The sequence below is a fragment of the Artibeus jamaicensis genome, unplaced genomic scaffold (assembly GCF_021234435.1).
Source record: "Artibeus jamaicensis isolate MK-2021 breed Jamaican fruit bat unplaced genomic scaffold, CSHL_Jam_final scaffold_369, whole genome shotgun sequence".
Taxonomy (NCBI): Eukaryota; Metazoa; Chordata; class Mammalia; order Chiroptera; family Phyllostomidae; genus Artibeus; species Artibeus jamaicensis.
In genome coordinates, this window is record NW_026522042.1 from 45,845,910 (window position 1) to 45,862,431 (window position 16,522).

Consider the following 16,522-nt stretch of genomic DNA (forward strand, 5'->3'; position numbering starts at 1 on the left):
CTGGGCATCACCCCGCAAAGCAAAAGGTCTCCAGGTGCACTGTCTGTCAAAGCACATGCCTGGGTTGTGGGTTCAGCCCCTCTTCAGAGAAGCTTGTATACAATCTGGGCCCTGGTCTGAGCACGTGCCGTACAGGAGGCAACGTATTGGTGTTTCTCACCTCCGTACTTCTCTCCCTGAGAAATCCTGAGATTCCATTAGGAAGCTCCAGTTATTACTATGGCAGGGATGGCATTTTTGAAACTCTCTGATGGGCTTTTGTTCTTATAAAATTTCTAATCATACCCCTTTCACTTTCCTTCCCTTTCACCCATCCCTACCCACCCCCCATTTTTCTTCCATTAAAACTGAATTTGAGGCTGAGGTTTATGGCTTCAGGATAGGGCAAAGTAGAGAGAACAAATGAAGCAACCACATTTCTAAATGACGATTTTTAAAACTCCTAGTGAAGAAAACAATCTTGAAACCAAGACTCTTCTGATTTGTAAGAGGCAGGCTTTTTAGAAGATAAAAGATTGTTCTGAGGCCCAAAAGCTTGGTTTGAATATCAAGAGCCAAAGCTCTGAGTAATCTATACCTAAAATTTATCCATAAACAATGGTTTTGGGGGGAAATTTTTCTACTGGGAAGACAGATTAAAAATCCTTCTGGGTGGGAATGGAGTGTTGAGAAATGAGAGACAGGCGAGCAATGGTGTTGCTGCGGGTCCCCTCGGCCCCGCCCCATGCTCTGTCCCAGCACTGCCTCAGTTACCTTCCATGTAACTCTGGTTCCTGTGCTTGAAAGCCCCATGCAGCAAGTTTTCCAGTAATGCTCTAGGACTTACCATTGCAAGGGCCTGTGACAGTCTCAGCCCGCAGCCTGGTGGAGAAGGGCAAAGAAAGGGCCCATCAACCTGCAGAGGTCTCCTGGTTGGAACACGAAGGACACAGAGTGGAGCAGGGCTGGGGGCAGAGGGCTGGGAGAGAGAGGCCACAGAAGCAGAACGCAGGAGGGACTGAAGCCAATAGCCCTTAAATAGTAGAGGGCCAAGGGCATCCCACTGAGTGCCTACTGAGGGCCAAAGGATTTCCCCAACCCATTCTGCCCGCACTGCTGGTCCCCACCCCACCCCGGTTCAGTGAACTCAGCTGTCACCTACGGGATAAGCGGAGGGGGCAGAGCCCCACAGGTGACTAGAGTTAAGAAATGACTGAGTCCGTGCTAACTGGGCTGTTTCCCTTGAACCCACAAGATTACATTTTCAGCTGTGAGGGAGGAGAGGAGCTCTAGGCAGAGAAAAGTTCCAACCGTGTGAATTCTTACCCATTATGTGCATTATAATTAACTATTAATTAAGCCAGCAAAAATGTTAGGCTTCACCAGAACAGTACATAAATTCAGAAAAAGAATTAAGGGAAAATCCATAGTATCCTTCTTTTTTAACTTCGACAACACAAAATAATATAAACTACAGTAGCATTAGAAAGCTTGGAACTTCACACCATAATCCCATCAATGAATACCTGTCATCTTTTTAATTTTCCCAGCACTAAAAGGTTCTGTTCCAAGAGTTCACTCCACTATTAGAATTATCTTTAAAATTTCAAAACAAATGAGGCGAAGCATTTCAAAGTGCAAACCTGACCGTGTCAATTCTCCCCAACACGCAAGCCATGAATGTGCAAGCCGCCCTGGTCCTGCTCACCACTGCAGTTGCAGCACCCAGTGGGGACACTGCACACCGCTCACAGGCTGCATGGATGCAAAAAAGAATCAACTGATGTGATGACGCTGTGAACTCGCTCTCAGTCTCATTCTGGCTTTGAAACTCTGCGGCTACCTGAGTCGTATTTACTTTCCCAGCTGAAGGATGACAACGACCCCTCGAGATTCAGTGTTTAAACTGATGAATCTTTGCAGTAACTGTGAAATGATTTAGTATGTTTCTGTTCTATTAATTGCAGGGATAATATCACATATATAGAGAGAGAGAGAGCTTATTTAATATAGTTCTTTATTTTCTTATCCTCACTTGAGGACATGTGTACTGATACTTTAGAAAGAGGGGGAGGGGGAGAGAGCGGGGGGAAGAGAAACATGGATCAGTTGCCTCTTGTAAGCACCCTGACCTGGCACTGAACCTGCAATCCTTTGGTTTATGGGATGACACTCCAACCAACTGAGCCACAGGGGCCAGGGCTTCACACGGTTCTGGATCTCTGCAATCTAATTAACACGGGCTTGAAAGTTTGAACTTAGAACTGAGTTAAAGGTAGGAGCGGGTATAATTTTTTCATGTTGCAATTTAATATATAATTGGCTGTGTTATACACATGGAAGTAACGTTCTCCTAAAACAGTTTCATACAAATGAACACATTTTCTTTTTCCCACATTGGTCTGTAGAGGAATTAATTTATGTCCATGACAACACCTTTTCCCCGAAAAGCATAGCAAAAGCATAAGCTTTGGTTTTTATTGCCTGATCTTTGATCATGTCTACACATTTTGTTGCACAGAAATATTTTTATAGATTTATGACTATATATATAATCACACCTTTTACTCCAGCAGTTCTCACATTATCAGCAATTGTAGGACTTTAAGATTCTCAAAAGAATGACCAAAAATACTGCAAATTCTGGTTTCTCATCCATCAAAAGCTCTCTCATGGTAATTTTAAAGTCTTTATCAGCATCACCATGAGCTACATAACAATCTAGTCTTCTTAAAAATAAGTGTATGGGGGGAAATTCCTCTCAATGATAAGCAAACAGCAATTATTATTCCCTGTTATTACAATGCTCTTGGTTAATTGCACAGATAGCAGCAGAGAGATTACCTTAAAAGGCTTGGTACCGAAGGGGACTTAGTCAGAGTTTTGAACCTTCTGGTCTAATTTAGAGGACAGTTTACTGAGAGATAAGGTAAATATTTGCGAGGAACCATTAACATTGAGTAAACAATTCAAAGCCTGAAAAGAAAAATGCATTTAAATAATTGTAAAAGAACCTCCCTTGATAAATGCTGAAAATGAATTATTTTGAAATGGAAACAGCCTAAATACATTCACAGAAGAATACTACCCACCCCATGTTTTAAGCATTCTTTGTTGTATACATGGTTTATCATACTGGGCTGTATATATAAGAAACACATGTTAGGAAGGAAGGAAGAGAGGGAGGGAGGGAGGAGGAGAGAGGGAGAGAGAGAAGAAAGAAAAGGAGAGAAAGAGGAAGGAGGAAGGAAGGAAGGAAGGAAGGAAGGAAGGAAGGAAGGAAGGAAGGAAGGAAGGAAGGAAGAGAGAAAAAGAAAGACCTGGCTGCTATTTTCACTCAGGGATTATTTTATAGGGATTTCAGCCCTTTCTTAGCATTTTTCCTGTTTCAGACCCAGGAGACATGGGATTTCACTATTTTGTCCCGCATGCTGATAACACACAACTTGCCAAGATTTGATACTGTGCTTTCATTGATAGGGTCGAGGAGGAAAGAGCAAGGACATGGGGAAGTTCTAAGGTTTCTCTTCCTCCCCAAAGGACAGATAAAGCTAGCCAGTGAACATGAAATAACTTGGACGTCTTCCTAGCTCAATTAAAATCTGACTTTGATGAAATATTTTCTTTAAAGAGAAAAACGATGTCTCCCTCGTGAAAACCGTTTAGGACGGCTGCTACAGGGGAAGCAGGTGCTTGAGTCTACCCTGAGGGTTTCAGAAATATTAATATTTAAACCTTTCCCATTTTGCTCAAGTTCAGGGCCGCTTCCTAATGCCTAGAGGAAGACAGGACAGGAAAATCACAAGCCACAAAGCAGGGGAATACCTTCTAATTTGGCCAGAGTGGGTCTATTGTCTGCATCCCGTCTCAGCCTCTGTTTGCTGTTAGTTCACAAAGACACTGCATTAAAATTTCAAAGCTGGTTTCCTCGTCTCCACACGGCAAAGACATAACATGTCATCAGAACGCAGGGTTTGCCAGGACCATGATTTGTTTGTCTAGACTGGTCATTGAACTCTGTTTATTACTAAACATCATGTGGAATGGGCAGCAAATCAAAGGGGTTATGGGGAACCTGCAAGGCCTGCCTCCCGGAGCACAGCCAGGACTGCTTGGGGACATTCTCCCTCCTCAGTCTCTGCAGCCTAGAGAGGGCTGCCTTTCCCAGGACCTGCAGGCTGAGCATCAGACTAACCTTTCATCTTTTTTTGACCCAGGACATGAACCCAGGTCATTTGTAACCCTCAGGGCCCCTCCCCACCATTGCCGAGTGGGCAGCGCTTCCAACCCGGCAGCTGCATGGAGGGCCATGAGGAATGACTAATGATTAACATGTGAAAATGAAACATGAGAGGAAAATGCCACCAATCACAGTGAAGTAGTCTGCCAAAAGAGCAGAGGATCTAAAAAAAAATGTCTATATATAATATCTTCTTTTCAAGATGCAAGTGTGGCATTTAAAAGTACTTTTCAAGTTTGCTTTTAGAAAGACACATAATTAGCTGATACACAATTATCATTTTTATGGATAATTGTTAGCTTAATGTTTAATGAATATATAAGTCCTCTACTTTAAAAGATTTGATCTAGAAGATAAACTGACAGCTTTCTTTAGAACATAGTACATGACTTGATTTTTTAAAAACAAGCAACTCTATTGTTGCTGCAAAATAAAACTGCTTTGGTCAAATATCAGTTCTCCTGGGCAACGTGTCTGAAACACAGTGATTATGCTAAGGAAGACCTAGAAGCTGAGAGAGCTACCGAAGTGCATGGCCTAAGGACGAAGGTCTCTAACCAGGAAGGCCTAGGCACCAAATCCGTATGAACCTGACACATCTGAATGGGGGCAAGTCACCTAGTCCATGGCTCACTTCAGCCTAGAACTGAAAGCTATCCTACCAAAGGGATGTTAAGCAACACAAAATAGCACTTCCAAAGGAGGTCTAGCTCTGCACTATGACAATTTGGTGGTCATTTATCAGAAAGAGAAACCAAAAGGGTCAAATCCCCTGGACACCTAGATGCCTGGCCAGGGCCTCCTGGCCCTTCCTTTGTGGAAGTCTCAGGGAGCCCCAGGAAAAGTCTGGCCCTCGTCAGTCCGCCATGTCCTCTGCCTGCATCCACAGGACAGGACTGGAGACCTGTGGAGTCCCAGAGGGGTTGAGCACAGCCACGGGCCTACAAGCACTCTGACAGCTCTAGAGAAATTCCAGGGGAAGTGGGGAAGGAAGGCAACCAACCTAAAGGTTCCTGGACCCCATCCTGACAGAGGCCCCAGGGCGGCTCTGAAACCTCAGAAGGACAGAGGACTTCGTGGTGCTGCCGCAACACACCTGCAGTGAAAATACACCCCAGCCAAGGCCTTAGAGGAAACTGTCAGTGAAGTCAGTTGCCCTAATATTATTATCCTGTCATGGAAACTTACAACGATTTTGTGATTAGAGCAATAAAAGTACTATTTATGTCTAGGAACATGAGTCCTTTTACACATCTAGTTAGGGTACACTCCTAGGGTTCACCCCAAGCGCCTCCGTTTTTCTTTTTACTTCTCTCCCTGACCCTCCCAGGAAGGCACCTATAATGCAGAAATGCTGGTTGAATTAAATGGAATAAATTCAGCGGACCTTTTAAAACTCCAAAACAAAACAAAGCAACACACAAAAGAGCAAATAGTCATTTTTATCTGAGTTCACATAACAAATCATTTTCTTTAAAGGTTGAAGGGGACATCAGGGAGGAAAACCAGATGTATCAGAATGGGTCCCCCCCCCCCAATTTGCACATTGATTTTCTTCCTTTCCCTTTTTTTAAAGGAGTCTGGACACAGGAGATACCAAGTTATAATTTAACTCTTAAGCTAACTACAGATCCCCTTGTCTTCCAAGTCATATAAATACAAAGGGCTTCAGCGATTTTTTAACTAAAGAGACAAAGAACATGCCATGCGAAAACCCCTTTTCCTGCGCGCACCCGTCCTCTGGCCCGGCAGCAGCAGGTCTGGGAGACCCCAAGCCACAGGACCCCTCACAGGAGAAGTGCGGAACACTCCCAGCCATCCAGACAAATCCCAGTTTGCCAAACACAGGAAGGTCGCTAGCACAAGAGCTTCTGATTGCACAGTTAAAACTTGATACACTTGAACAATAATTTCAATCCTGAAAAGAGAAGAGTAGATTTTACTTCAGTTCATTTTCATTTCGATTAGACCAAACCTAATGCATAAACATCTTCCGCCACATGAAGAAAATTAAAAAATATATATCCATGAATAATCATAGTAATCTAGTTGGAAAAAGTAGCAAATAGTTTGTATAAGGTGCCCATCAGAAAAGCACTCATCTCTTTTAAGGACACAGGAGATGAATGAGCACATGCAATTTGTACATAAAAATCATCCTTTGGCCCTGGCTGGTGTGGCTCAGTGGATTGAGTGCTGGCCTGCAAACCAGAAGGTCACTGGTTCGGTTCCTGGTCAGGGCTCATGCCTGTGTGCAAGCCAGGTCCCCAGTTGAGGGTGTGTGAGAGGCAACCTACTGCTGTGTCTCTCCCTCTTTTTCTCTCTATCTTCTCCTCTCTCTAAAAATAAATAAATAAAATCTTTAAAAAGAAATCCTCCTTTAAATGCAGCAGAGGACTTACCCTTTACAAGGAAAAAAATCCTTTTGAAAAAGAGGATAGGGAACATCACTAAGTTATAGGATTGTGAATCATTTTTCTTTATTTTTATCATATTTTCCAACTTTTACACAAAGACCAATTTTTACCTTTAAAAATTAAAAAAAAAAAAAAAAACAACTCTTTTTTTAATTAAAGAAATCCTGGGGTGGACTCAGAGGTGAGGAAGCAGTCGCGGGGGCGGGGGGGGGGCGGTGAGCTGGCCCATTCCCTGTCTCTGTGTGAGTCAGCAAAAGGCAGGCGGGCGGCGCGGCCCCCCCACCCTCCCTGCTTCCTCCCGCCTGCCCTCCGGACCAGCAGCACAGACCATGCACCCCTGCGCTCAGCCCCGCTTGCTGGTTCTGCGATCCGTATTTCTATTAAGTCAAGTTTTGCTCGTGTTGGTTTGCCCCAGTGTGTGACCATGTGACCTGGGTCCTCAAACTCCACACGCTGACCAGGACTTTGATTCCCGGCCCTGACATTTCACTCAAACATCCTGTCTGAAGGAGGCACCCAGACAGTTATATCTCGAGAAACAGCAATTTTCTTTACATTTCAGCATAAAGGAATACCAGGAAGGGCTTCACTAAGTAAATAAAGGCTATGTCAATACGGGCAAACAAGGAGTCAACGCCTGTTCCCCTTCCGCACGTGCAGCTTGGTGAAGACAGGTCTTTTCTCACTGAGGCTTTGGGTCCTCGTCAACCTCAACATCCGTTGTGTTTCTTTCTATTTTCAAAATGAAGCCTCTAACCACCTCACCCAGGAATAACACTGACACCTTCCTAAGTGGCCACACAAGTCCTCCTGGCTGTGGGTGACACGGTCACTTTAGTGCTCACTCTACAGGGCACACGGGTCCTCTTTTGAGGTTCCACGTGCTCCTGCGGGCTGAGGGGCAGAGCCCTGTGTCGCCCGGTCAGTCCCGTGCACAGCCCTCCGCTCTTTCCACGCTGGCCAAGCCTTCAAGTTGAGGCTGTGAGAGGTGACACAGCCACCTGCCTCACCTGAAGAGCACCAGGCTGACATATGTGGATAAGGAGGGAGGAAAGGAAAAAGGAGCCTACTACCCAGCCAGGCATACAAACAGGGTTAAGTCTGGCCTTTAGGACTGGCTACATGTTTTTGGAGAGCCCAGTGTAAAATGAAACCACAGGTCTCTTTTTCCAGAAGTATGAAAAGTTTCAAGACAGTCACAGCAGAGCACAGACTAACTGTGGGGCCCTTCAAGAGCAGAGCCCTGTGTGGCTACACAAGTCCCACACTCATGAAGCCAGTCCCGCAGCTCTCAGTGGGAAAGTCTCTGAATTCTCTGTCCAAATGAGCAACAAATGGCCCGGAGGGAGGAAAGTGTTAAAGTAAATAAACTCACAGATAAACCATCAAGAAGCAAAAAAGCTTTAAGTCCCAGGTCAGCTTCTGTAGGTAGCTCAAGGCATTGTTCAAAATATTTTTTTTTCTATTTTTTTAATCTGGGAAGCGGGGCTTTAATAGAGACCAACATCATGGTGATCTGACTTGAATTTCTCAGCTCCAGATTCTACGAGTGGTGAGCATGTTAAATACATCCTTGATCAAATTAAGGAGAACAATTTTCATTATAACAGAACTGGATAGAATTCAAATAACTTTGGCAAAAAAAGAAAGAAAAAAACATAAAGCCATAATTTTGTCCCCTGGTATATTCATGTTCAGATAGAAATTTAGTCATGAAATGAGCGATTTTTTTTCCTGGGCAGCCAAAGACAGGAATAAAAGCCTTCACTTCCTGGAACCCCTGAGCCAAAGATGGCCCGGGCTCCTAGCTGGACCAGCCCTCCCTGGCGTGTTCCAGAACTCCTCATCCCAGCCTTCCTGGGAATTCTCCGGGTTCCTGTGTTCCCGCAGTCCACCTCCCCTCACCCGGTCTTGGCAAAAATCCCAACAAGTACATTTATGCACATATTTTTACACCAATTATTTTCTTTGTATGCTCAAAAAGTAGTTGGAGCTGAATTTTTAAACAAACTTCATTGGATTCAGGATCTCTCCAAGCTAGATCTTCCATCTTTAATAAACTGTTAAAGAAAAAAATGCCCAGGCACCAACTCTGCAGCCTACCAAGCCCAGAAACTGCTTTGCAATGGAAATCACTTTTTTAGGACAAACATCAAAATTCTAACTTTGGCCCTTAAAAAAGTCCTGCTTCAGTGGATGTATGGTTTTGGGAGGTGTAAAACCATTCTCAGGCCCTGTATGAACAAACCCTTGGCCTTCCAACACATGAGCCGCGTGGTTATTAATGGTCTGGGGTGCACACTGCAGGGTCCTGCCCACTCTCACATCCAACCCTCATGCACCCAGAGCTCCTCCTCTGGGGGACTGAGCAGACACACGGAAGCCCTAGGGCTCTGGCTGAAATAGGCACTGCTTTATTCTGAGCAGCTGTATTTTGTATGGAAAAGGCAGGGAAAGAGACCAGAGTAGTTGACAGCCTACTGTGTGCTAAACTCCAGATGAAGTGCTTTCACAAAGGTCCGTTCATCTTGTCTTCCCCGAGGTAAGTCCCAGTTTAAAGATGAGTGACCCACGGTGGAGATGGGCTTCACAACCACTTCAGCAGGCCTCAAAGCCAGCTCTTCCCACCCCCTCACAGCCAGAAGCAGACTCAGAAGCTGAGCTGCAGACACAGCTCACTGTAAGGGAAGGGCTGTCGGTGAAGCACAGAAGCTTGTAACTTGTCCTCCCTGAGCCCCCAAGGAGGAGTCCAGCCCCTAAAACAGACTACGGGACTGGAGGCTGGAGCAATCTGAGTATTCCAGGTAAAGCAGCTGGACAGAGCAGCAGGGAGTCCACAGTGGGGAGCGGATCCCCACCTGGGGGAGGCCTGGAGCAGGCACTGTGCAGAAATCCACGTGCAGTCAGCCAGCTGCAGCTGGGTGATCTCCTCACCAATGAGTATCCAGCAGCCTCTCAGTCAGTAACTACTGACAGTGAACTCTGAGAAGTGGTGCGTCCCACCGAGGAAAAGCTCCCTGCCTGGTTCAAAGGCTAATTCTACTCTTCACTGGCTGGGTGACCTTGACCAAATGACTTCAACACTCTACCTCAATGTCCAATACCAAACTGAGAGGTTTCGAAGACTTACATAACTTAAAGCAATAAAAAGTACTTGAAACAAGACCTAGGACATAGAGAATGGGTGAAAATCGTTAGATATCATGCACCAAGTATTTTCTGAAGCAGACCTGAGAGCTCAGAAAGTTCTCTTAACTTCAAAGAGGCAGAAACCTCTGTGGGAAGCCTTGGAGCCCCTAACAACTGCCCCTCCCACAGAGTGCTCAGGGGAACATCTGCTCTACGGCCCAGGCAGACCATGACCCGTGAGCAGCAGCCTGCAGACTGCGTGATACCCCACCCCCCCCCCCCCCCCCCCCCCCCGGTCTGTGACAGGGCTCCCGATCTCTTCCCTAGGGCTCAACACTAAGAACACTCTCATGGCGGAAGTGGGTCCCTTCTCATCTGGTGCTTCTGAGAAAAAACTATTAAATCGCTGAGGCTGAAATTTGCCAATTCCAGGGGACCATTCACTCTGCTTTATGATTATAATAAAATGTTTGGGTGCTGCCAGGGGATTTGCCACCCTCCCAGGACCTCCTCTGAGGGAGAGCCACCCTCCTAACAGAAGGAGCTTTCCCAGCATGGAGCCTATCAGCACTATCAGCTTGAGAACTGGTTTTCCTCTAAGACTATCTCGGAGATTAATGGTTCAATTTGCAGCTGCTTAATGGCAGTTCCCGGAGCCCTCCCTCCCTCTGTTTGCCCCTGGGTTGGCCCCAGGCTTGTGGTTTGTGGGGCAGGTAGAGAAGCCCTTTGTTTTCCCTTGCCTGGGTGTGTTAACACTGATCGGCCACTCTACCAGGCCTCTCCGTCTTAATCTCAGTCCTGTTCTGATGGAATGTTCCTCTCCCACATGCTCCTATCACGGCCAGGTATTGAATATCTAGAAACTGATAGCTTTGGTGAATGCCCAGCTTGTGTCTTCCAAGGATCCAGTCCTCTAGGAGGCAGATATCTACAGCAAGCTTAAAACAATAAGAACATGCTTACCAGAATGGTGGCTATCTTTTGCAGCACTGATAGCTCTGTCTGCACCTTTGCTAGGGACATGAGAATCCATGAGATTAGACAAGAAAGGGTTTTGTTTTGCCTCTTAGCTTCTCCACAACCTCCTTCTCCCATCTGCCCCACCCATCTCTGTGCTTGTGTTCCTTCTCTGTGCACTCGCTACAGTTACTAAGACTCCTTTCATACTTTGTGTCCCTTTCACTAAAACTCCTTTTCAGTGCCAGTGACATGATTATATGCTTTTATCTGAGTCCGCCAAACAGAATCCGAACAACAGGCTACTCAGAGGGTGGCGGTCTACTCCCTGGTGGCAGGCCTCCCTGCCCAGGGATACAGCCCAGGGGACCCAGGAGGCTTTGCTGAGACCCTGCTTCTGGTCCTGTGGTCTCCTCACAGCCATCTATCTGCTGTATGGGGGAAGGCAGGTGGCAAGGGGTGGGAAGGATTCTCCCTGGGCAGGGAAACAAAACAGAAAGTTCCCAGCTGGGCCATTTCTATGGCCTCTACCGGGAAGTTCCGGCTGGCTTTGCAGAGGGGTCACGGAGGGGATGGTACAGTCTGGCTGGTCACAGTTCTCACATTCTCTTTGGTGACAGTTGGTTGCCTCTAGTCTTTTGAGATGGTGAAGATAATAGGACTCCCCCCTCACATCTTATTTTTAGGATACATGTGTCGGAGACCATTCTCCACGGTTCTCTCACATTCTACGTGTCTTGTTAGTGAGCCATTGACTACCCTTTGTTCTGGTCCACCTTTACAAGCACGTTCGCATAGTGAATAGTCTTGGGAGACAGAGAGAGTGTCTCTCTCCAGCATTTACTTCCCATTATTAAAGATTCAGTTTCCCTAACTCAGGTGCCATCTCCTGCAACACTCCCCAGTCCACATGTGGGTGTCATCTGTACTGTGATCACCCTGTGCAGACTAGACTGAAGCTCAAAAAAAACAGTGCGAAAATGCCAATGCTCTCTGCCCACTGCTTTTGCAGCGAATGATAAACTGTCCTTCGTCCCTGACTCAAGGTCTCATGCCTTCTACCAGCACCCATGCGACTATGACAGACTAACTATGCAGCTTGCAAGTAGGATGAAGTCGCAGGCCCTTCACAGTTCTTGACAATATGTTATAATGACAGCAACTATCAGGCTATATTTAGGCACACATGCAAATATTTATTAGCAAGCAGGATTCAAAAGGGTCACATAATCTATTCTATTACTGAGGTGAGGTGCTGCCCCTCTGCTCCTCAGGCTCCCCAACAAGCACCTGGCTTACCTAAGGTCGATGTGGAGATTTTCCAATGGCAAGATTCAGCTAATATTCTATTTGGATCGCACGGCAGAAGCCATAATCAAGTGGCAGCAATAGGCCTAGATGAGCTCTGATCCCAGATGCTTCTCCCAAAGGCACCTGGGCCCACCATGGTCTTACGTTCCACTCATGCAAGTGCATATCTCTGCAGAATGTGTGTAAATCAGATGGCAATCACTTCTCCAATAAAAAAAAAGTATTTCTAACATTTCATACAGTAATTAACAAACTGTCTACAGCAGATTTAGATGGGCCCACTTGAAGTAGGCTTATGGAGACAGCCTCAGGGTGTGAATTCCTAATTAGGACTTTCAGATGCTAACTTACTACCCCAGGAATATGAATTCCTGAGTGGGAGATACTTCAGATGTAGATTATACCCAAGGATTTGATTAAAGCCAACAAATCACACACAGTTCACACTGTGCGCAAGTCTTTTAGCTGACAATGGATGTGGTGTAAATCACAACACTTTAACAGAGGCATTTGGTTTTTTGAAGACACAGCTTCTGGGACACACAGCTCTCCCCTCTTTTCCTTCTCTGCATTCTCTCCACCAACAGAACACTCGGTTGGCTCTTCTCAGCTTGCAGAGCCAGCGATCTTTGGCACAAATGGCAACAGATGAGTGCTAGGGACAGTCCCGTGTGATTCAGTTAAGTTACACCCTTTACAGCCAGTTTAAACCCTAATTATTTTTCCTCTTTCTCCTCCCTTCAAGTTACCTAGCTCCTTTACTAGCCCCAGTTCTTGGCACTCATTCATTCATACAACAAATATTTATTTAAGCACCTGTAGACACTGTGCTTAAAGCCCTTCATGCTACACAATCAGCTTCTGTCTCCAGGTCCACACAGATTCTTGCATCATTAGCTGGATATAAGTGGAGTCACAGCCCTTTTCTTTTGAATATTAAGTAATATTTAAGACCTTTATGATCTTGTCATATGGTAGCCTCCAAGTGTACTACCAAGCACCTCCTAGGCTACCCTGGGGTCATGGAATGCAAAGAATCACAGACCAAATTAACACGCTCTCACTGTGTAACTTATTAAATTCATTTAAAACATACGGCAAGATATAATGCAAACTAGATGAGCTGGGGAAACACACTTAGGATAAAATATAAGCAGGCTGAAAAGACCACACTGCACGAATTCTAGTTGCACAATGTTCATATGTCTCTCTCATTCTCTCCCTCCCCCCTCAGCCCCCCCATACCCCCATGAGCCTTCTCTGCTACAGGTTTGATCACATGGACACAAACCAAGGTAGACCAAAGATGTACCCCCACTCTCTTGGAGACATGAGGGCAAGTTCACCTGGCCAATAGCTATAACTTGCCTCTGAGACTGCTACATGGCCACAGACTTTATTTTTGTTTCTTGGGCTGAGCGCTTGTGGGCCCACAGTGAGACTGAAATGGATGTCACTGATCTGTGCCAATGGAGGGGTGACCATTATTCAGCCCAGAAGTAATCAAACCTATGACTCAATCTTTCTCTTCCTTCTTTTTTAAAGATTTTATTTATTTTTAGAGAGGGAAAGGGAGAAACATCAATGTATGGTTGCTTCTCATGCACCCCCTACTGGGGACCCAGCCTGCAACCCAGGCATGTGCCCTGACAAGGAATTGAACTGGTGACCCTTTGGTTTGCAGCCCAGCACTCAATCCACTGGGCCACACCAGCCAGGGCTTTCTCTTCCTTCTTTACCTAAAAGTAACATTCTCATTTCTTCCATTATGTATTCCATTCCATTTTTAACAGGTTTACAAGAGGTAATTAATTCACTTTCTACCTACATTTAACATATCTTATGAATTCTGCCTATGCCTCATTAGTTGCTTGCTTGCTCAATATACCCAGCGAGCTTTTCCTATACTCACAGACTACTAGCTGACTTGCACAGCGATGCACGCTTAGCATGTGAGTTTCAAACATCCCATGTCTTTCCCATATGATTTAAATATTCTCAAATAACTAGCCAACACCCACTATAGATATCCTAAATGTAAGTGCAGATAACAAAATGGCATGTATAAAATGATTGCAGATAACGATATGAAGGTACAGGGATAATGACTGGAAATAATATGTAAAAATGGAAACATACGCTGTAATGGGGATATCATGAGTGATTTTTATTCCAAAACTTTAATATGCTTGCATGATATTTTTAATAACACATCATTTTTAAATAGGCTAGTGTTCCATATATATTATAAAATATCTTTTCTGACTAAGAATTTAGATGGGTAGCATTTAGTTGTAAAACTTATCTTAAGGAACTTGATGAAGTAGCCTGAACTTTTGGACATTTGTATGCACCCTAAGTCATTGATTTCCCTGAGAAAAGGCTTTAACCATACAAGTAATTTAGATATTTTATAGCACAAGTTTAGGCAACACATTTCGCTATATTGTTTGCATTTATGTGAAAGTGGCTACTGACTATCACCTGCCTAGTAATTATTTTCCCTCCTACTTACAAAATCCCATTTGAAATTTCAAGGTAACATTTTAAAAAATGAAAAAAAAAACCAGCCATAAGTGTTTTTGAGTAAAATTTTCCCATTTATTTGACCTATTAAAGCAAAAAATATACTCCAACATTCTGTTTGCGTTTGTGTGTTTGTCGCCTACTGACCAGTTTTCCAGGGTGCAAACAATCAATCCTGTTTGGTCTACTTTAGTCTCTTCTATTCATATTTATACTATGAATCCATCTCTCAAAAGAGACAAACTTAAAGTGGGACTTGGAAATTCCAAACTCCTAGAACTGTTACAGACACACCTGCATTGGAAATGGAGGAAACAGTTCATCAGCTTCCAAGGCGGTGTTGAGAAACCCCGGTGGTTTCCAGCTAAGGATCTCCCAAGCCCAGAGCAGTTTGGTGAGAACTAAGCTGCCCTTTCATCAAATGGCCCAGCCATTTAGCTTCTCTCTGTGATGACATGAATAGATAAACCGTTAGAATCTTATCTTTTGGGTTTTGCTGAACTGCCCAAGTTGAAGAGTGTGTAACCTGAGCAAGGACAGACCTCCTGAGCTTGAAATTTTTTAATGCCAAGGAAAAAATGGAGAATGCCGTTGATATGAGGAAGGGCTATCTTTTTAAAGCACTCACATGCTTAGGCAACTCAAGGTAACATTAAACACAAAAATAAATTATCAAGTTAAGTTTGAGCTGGTTCAAACAGAGCCTCTCTCCTAGGACCTTCCTGCCAGAGACCCTGTCACTAGTGAAATTAGTGCCCCAGCGAATGCAGATTATTTTTGCTTTAAATCTCACTATATGTGTATGTAGAAAGGAAGAGAGGTGAGTCCATCAAACTAGTTTTGACAAAACCAATTATTTAGGTAAAATGATAATGCAATTTTGTTTGCTCAAAGCCAACATTTCAACCATCTTATGTGTGTATAAAGAACAGTATAAAGAGAAAAAGAGCCCTGGATGGTGTAGCTCAGTTTATTGAACATGGGCCTGGGAACCTAAAGGATCTCTGTTCGATTCCCAGTCAGGGCACATGCCTGGGTTGCAGGCCAGTTCCCAGCAGAGGACGCACAAGAGGCAACCGTACATTGATATTTCTCTCCCTTTCTCCTTCCCTTCCCCTCTAAAGATAAATAAATAAATAATTTTTTAAAGTTTTTTTAAAAAAGGGAAAGAAACTTGTTTTAAACAAACAACCATTCTCACTTGAACTAAACTTAGTACTAACTGGTAAATGATAGTAAACATATGAACTTTATGTATGAGAGAAATAGTTGTGAAACTTACCTATTTTGCAAACCAACGGACTTTTATATATTAAGTACAACATTATCATGAAAGTATTTCCCTTGGAAAATGGTTTTAATTGGTCTGCCATCCTCGGTACCATGTTAGAATTCCTGCCATTATTGCTTTTTAAAGGGCCATTTTTTTTTTGTGAAGAAAAGAACAGCAAGATGTTATCATCGAGTCTTGTATAATCACCTACTTTATTCACTGCATCTGACTGCTAAGGACTTCGGATGATTGGCAAGAATCATTTTACCTTCCAGGCACAGAGATTTGCCACCACCTAGTATATTCAGAGAAAATGCCGGAATGGTGAGAGGACTTCGGTATGCTTTGGGGTTACTTTGAAAAGGCCGGCACTCATTCACTTGAAGGAATATGTTCTGGTGAATACGTTGTGTTTGTTGGATGGTAAATGAGGACCCTTCTCTCCACACTAAGAATAAGGGCGCATTCCCAGCAGAGCAGAGTCTTCTGCAGAGAGTTCCACTTTCACAGAGCGGTGGCACTGAGGAGTTACAGGGACCTGCCTGCCAGAGACCCTGCCACTGTGGAACTAAGACACCGCTTTCTGGGGTCCAAAGCCTGCTTCCAAAGAGCCTGGGGGGTGTTCCCTACAAAGGGGTTTTCTGGTCCTTTTTGCCTGTCTACCCACCATGCAAAATATAGCCCCCAGCC

At 44.5% G+C, this 16,522-nt stretch overlaps 1 long non-coding RNA gene across 6 annotated transcripts in view; it reads right to left on the bottom strand.

Moving 5' to 3' along the window:
• The window catches only part of LOC119058084 (uncharacterized), a 224,730-nt gene extending 220,819 nt beyond the window's left edge, over positions 1-3,911 (bottom strand). For all 6 annotated transcript variants that reach the window (XR_008390123.1, XR_008390122.1, XR_005084194.2 and 3 more), the window contains exon 1: positions 3,805-3,911. This is a non-coding gene — a long non-coding RNA (uncharacterized LOC119058084). The remainder of the gene's footprint in view (positions 1-3,804) is intronic.
• Positions 3,912-16,522: the final 12,611 nt, after the last annotated feature.